We start from the raw sequence: 5,739 nt of genomic DNA, 5'->3' as shown, positions 1-5,739 counted from the left end.
TAGAAGAGTAAAATATTGGTACCATGGACAGGGCTCAATGTTCATTAAGTCTTTGTTTCTTGCAAGCTGAAATAGGTCTTATAGTCGAGTTAGATTAATATCAAAAAGGAAAATATTCCTCCCATATTTAAGTATTATTTAATTATGAGGGCATGTGTATGCATGACGAGGATTTACACACCCAAGCGCTCTACAAAAGTGCGCGCGCACACACACGCACACACACACACACACACACACACACACACACACACACACACACACACACACACACACACACACACACACACACACACACACACACACACACACACACACACCGGAGACTAGCAAGGCTGGCTCTGTACCTCACTTTTCCATTTACCTCTGGGCCAGTTATGTGATGAAGTTTTAACCTCTCACAGCATCTCGTCCTGCATGTGGCTGGAGTATGTTTATTACAAAACTCAGAGTCAAGATAATCATTAGCAAAATTCTCATGTGCCTTGGAGATGGATTCTGTAGAACTGGAAGAAGAATCGTGTGTTGGTTCATTGCATTTCCTGGATGTTTTTCGATCTGAAGTCTTCCAGCGCTATGGAACGGGGAAAGCAAACAGTAATTCACAATGTAAGTCAACTGGCTTAACTAGTTAAAACCTATGGTTATTTTCTGAGGACACCATGATATCGATTTTTCGATACCATAATCATAATATTTTAATTGCTCGTGAGGCATGACACTGACAACTCGAAGTAAACAAGCACACAATTATTTCTTTATTTATAATATTTATTCGTTATCCTACAAACTAGGATAATATGTTACAAGAAACCTATTGTCCACACTTTGCAGAATTGCAGAGTGCATCTCTATTTAGTCTGATTTGAGACAGCTTTTCCATTGTGGCTTTCTTATAATTTCTGCTGCCTTGAAAATACAGAAACCTTCTCTAAATTAACTGGTGACAAACAAGCACATTATTCTTTATGCATATATCAGGGTGACAGCTCATCTGGCATCAATAATTAGGTGAATAAAGGTGAGTTTCTGTGTGTAAAACAAATTAACCGTCTCATATTGTTCATGTTGCTCATGCTGTTCATAATAAAAAATTTTGCTTCACCAACAACAGCAACAGAACAATACGTGGTTACGTTTGTTAAAATGCGCTGTCATAGTAAAAATAGATTAATAATGATATTATTGATCAATCTTTGGCCATGAAGCCGTTTCTGTCTTCAAGTTATCTTAAAACAAGGCTACCTACATTGTCGTTTAGGTGAAGTAAATTATGGCCTATAGCTTGACACGTGGTGACTGGAAAACATCGCTTTGACATCTTTAGTGCTGAATTGCGGTGTTCGGCTTTGGCGCAGACCAAATGTACCAGCCCTGATCATTTAGCAGGACGCGGGGAGAGCGGTTTCTGCTGGGGCGCAGATATTTGACATAGGTGGTCACAACCGATGTGACTACTACAAAAGTCACACTGAAAGAGAAACCACGGAGAAGAGCTAATTCCAAACGACAGTACAAGTCCATTTAGGTGCTACTGCACGCAACTACACCGAACGCATTGTCTAAATAATTATTAGTGTCTAAAATTATGCACGATGAGACCTTTGACCTCAGAAGATTCGTGTACATTTTTCTGTTGTGAACCATAGCCTTACTCCATACGTCAGGTTTGTCGTGTATGTCGTGTACAAGCAGCGCGTTGCAGGCGTCATCTGTTGTTCCGTGTTCCTCTACCCAAGAAAGACTGGGGTGCACAATTTATATCTTAATAACTGCGTGTTTTACGTATAATATAGCAGTAACGCTTCGGTAAAGACTTGAGCATATGCGTATAATACAGCTGTTGCGCCATGCTCCCAAATCGTTCCAAGGCTTTCCTTACAGCTTGCGCTTTTTTCTACGTACCGTTTATTCACTATTCGCTAGGCATAGTGCGTACTACGCTGTAAATCCTGCAAGGCAAATCTCCGAATGGAATAAAAGCGCTACAGCAAGGAATGGATGCGCCGCGTTCGTCTTCAGCATTGTAATACAAACTGTCGTCAAGGATTGTACTGACTGCCAAAACAAGGTCTTAGATTATTGATAAGAACAAAGCTGAATACGTTTACATCAATCTTACGACCAAGGACAGAACGTTACAAGGAAGTTTCACTCATTTTCTTTCGCATAAACTAATTACTTTACCTGGCTAACAGTATGGTACCGAGAGGCACTTGCGTAATTGGAGCATGTGACTTGTATAATTGTGTTGGGAGGCGTGTTATTATCTTTGGTTATCTAGCTGTATGAGTGTGCTGTTCGTCATAAAGCTAGATAACCGAAAGTAAGAACCGTTTCCACAATCATCGTGAAGCGTGGATTTTAATAATAATAATAATAATAATAATAATAATAATAATAATAATAATAATAATAATAATCAGACATATACGGCATCACCAGAAAATCTCGGGCACATTTTTTTTTTTGTATAAATATTTTTGTTGAATAACGGGACTGATGCAAGTACCTTGGAACACATTGAAAGCAGACAATACCTAAGTTAGGATTTAGTTCACAATATTGTTGGACCCACGTGTGTTCAAGTATAGCTGGTTCCTTTCAGGGAATGTAAGATCCACAGACGAAATAATTGGAACATAATAGAGATGTGAAAAAATGAAATGGGCTGGTGAGAGACTCTTCTTTAATTGATTCGGTTGAGCGCACGTGGGAAGATGTGAACGCCTGAAGACCCCTATTCCCACGCTCAAGGGCAAGTGGCAATGTCTTGTCTGGCCCAATATGACAGGCAGCCCTGGAGGGGTTGGGAGCGGGGGGTCGACCTAGGTCATGAAAGAGCCCCAAGTGTACCCTACTCATCTGCATCACTGTGGAGGGTGGTGACATTTCCCACCAACTCTGTAGACGGAGTGGCAACAGTATGAATGGATAATTCGTGTGTATGTGACAGGAATGTGGAATGTGATGCTGTAGTTAAAAACACAAAACGAATGAATCTCCTTGTAATTAGCCACACAGACCTAATATCTTTCAGTGCTTATATTCATGCCAAGCCCATGCCTACTGATATTGTTCTCTCTCTCTCTCTCTCTCTCTCTCTCTCTCTCTCTCTCTCTCTCTCTCTCACACACACACACACACACATACACACACCTTTTGTACTCTTGCATGTGTAAATCATCACTGATATCATTACAGGGATTTGCAGAAAGATGCATGTCTCCATTCTACCACAGAGATGAACTTGTACTTGACCACGAAGCATGTGTCATGCCCTGAACCCTAATTCCCACTAGACCAGAGAGGGGAAGGGTCAAGGCTCAGGTCATCTTCATCAGTTCCTCCTAACTTGCTCAGTTGGTCAAGGGGGCAAAGGGTTAATCACATCTTAGCGCTTGTCTGCCTATTTCAATGTTGTCATTTTTTAAAAATAGCTTTCCAACAAAACAACACATTCTTGGTTACATTAGTTCAATTTACAGTTAGGGTAATTGTAGTTAATTGAATCTACTTTTAATTACTTTCCTTAATTCACTCATAAGCCTCCATTTTCATTTTTGTTTATTAGTTGGTTGAAAATATTAATGTAAAAATGAATATTAATCTCTGGAAAAAGGTATAGTGAAGTTATAATAAAGTTTTGATTTTAATTCCAGTAGCATTATGGCACTCTTTGCAACACTAAACAATACACAATTCCCGTCCTATTAATGTCGAATAAATACATGATATAGTGGAAAGTTAATAGAATCATTGGGTATCATGTATTATTCTGTTCTAATTATGATATTCCTTCTATCATGTGACTGGCTGAAGCCAACCTGAACCAGCAGGGAACAGTGTGGTTGCTGACCTTCCATATGCAACTGCTATTATAACATTTAAATAAGGGTTTGTAGCATGACTAACCCAAACATACCAATGCAATATTTTATCGACCTTCGAAAATTTAAATGGAAGCAATTGCAATAGATTTTAATGGGAATGAGTGCTTTTACACCTTTCACCTTTCACTGGTAATTAAATCCACCTTTGCATTCCTACTCCAAAAAATCAAAAATCTAATTGTAAGCATTCTGTCCATACATCCGGTGAGACAGAGCATTACTGTTTTATTTTAGCATCTAATTTTTCTTCACAATAGTGCCGATCACTCAGTTTTATCAGCTTTATTAGTATTATTATCAGGATTGCAATGTTCATCTCCTCCATCATTACTCCTATCTCATGTTGATGTGAACATTTCTCCTAATTACCACCTAAAGCAGGTACTGCTTTATACTCATGTACAAAATTCAACAAAGTTCAAAGTTTATTTGACATGTACATAGTCATACATGGTATAACTGGAAGTGAAATGCTTTTTGTAACTGCTCTGTCCATGGCCAAGGAGAGATACAGGGAAATGGATGTGGTTTAATGAATAAATAAATATGTTATGATGAATAAAGAGGGGCTGTATACTATGCATAAATACAATTTACAATTTCCAGTTTTTACAATTTACAATTTCCAGTTTTTGCAGTTTTTTATGATGTTATTGTGTACATCATACACAGAGTAGTCCCATCAGTTCCATCAGTTGCCCTGATAACTGTGTAGTACCACACAGTTATCCCACAGACTGATGAAATGCAAATAGTAAATTGGGCTTTCTTTTTTCCACACTGTAAAAAGCATTTGTACATCTGGCCTTAATTCTGTATTCATTGATTTTTAAATGTTTTTGTAATTATGCCACAAAATGATGTCTTATGGAAATAAGAAGAGGAATGATAATAAAAAGACCAACTACTATATGTTTCCTACATAGCTTACACTGTGAATTAAAAAACTTCAAGGGCCTGCTGATGGGACAAGACTTTTATTCTTCACTCATGTAAGACTCATGTAAGACTCTTATTCTTCACTCATGAAGACTCATTCTTCACTCATGAAGACTCATGTAAGACTCTTATTCTTCATCTATGTAAGTTCTTACCTTTTAGTTTCAGATTAGTTGTTACTGCATAATGTGCTGTCAAAATAACAACTGAATATTAAGGCTGCACTATAAAAGGTTAATGGATATTGGCAAAAATATAACAAAAGCAGCAAGAACAACAGCAATAATAATTAAGATAAACAGTTTTATGGACTATCAAATAATGCTCTTTTGACTCAGCATGTATGGTGCACGTCTCTAATCTTCCTGTGTGCAACCATCTTACGTCTGTGGCAGTGGAGAATGAAGGGCGATCCCAAAATGTCTGCTGGCACACACGTCACCCGGGCTTTGCATATGTCACTGGAGGATGGCGGCTGGTTACCATGAATACCAATTCTCTAATTAGTTCCATTTCCATCCAGCTAGACAGTGCCTATGCAGTCTCTGTCAGTATTTCTTTGAAGATCTGTTTTCATGTGGCATATCTATTCTCATTACATATTACATTACATAATGTAAATGCTAAAGTAGTATTATGTTGGATGTGTTCATCTTTCATATTGTGAATGCAGTGGCCTGAAACATTCAGCACTGTGACAATGGGATGCAGTAAGATATAGCAAATGTATGTCATATTTGTATTTTTTAGATACCAATTATATTCTCAGTCAAAAGTCTTTTTTTTTTTTTTTTAAAAGAAAGATGACGCAAACCAAGGGCAGAGCAGAGAGCAGCAATGTGGAGAGAAGCAGAGATTAGTATTTAGGGCACATATATATGTGTAAAAAAGCTCCAACTAGGACTCC

At 38.0% G+C, this 5,739-nt stretch overlaps 1 protein-coding gene across 8 annotated transcripts in view; it reads left to right on the top strand.

The window, feature by feature from the left end:
* The first annotated feature begins 209 nt into the window (after positions 1–209).
* The window catches only part of edil3b (EGF like and discoidin domains 3b), a 62,414-nt gene continuing 56,884 nt past the window's right edge, over positions 210–5,739 (top strand). For all 8 annotated transcript variants that reach the window (XM_081702431.1, XM_081702430.1, XM_081702429.1 and 5 more), the window contains exon 1: positions 210–609. The gene's annotated coding sequence lies outside the window, so the exon portion shown is untranslated. The remainder of the gene's footprint in view (positions 610–5,739) is intronic.

Source organism: Electrophorus electricus, chromosome 19, assembly GCF_041902795.1.
Source record: "Electrophorus electricus isolate QZ-2024a chromosome 19, ASM4190279v1, whole genome shotgun sequence".
Classification (NCBI taxonomy): domain Eukaryota; kingdom Metazoa; phylum Chordata; class Actinopteri; order Gymnotiformes; family Gymnotidae; genus Electrophorus; species Electrophorus electricus.
Note: the sequence above shows the minus strand (reverse complement) of the source record. Positions and strands in the feature narration are given on the sequence as shown.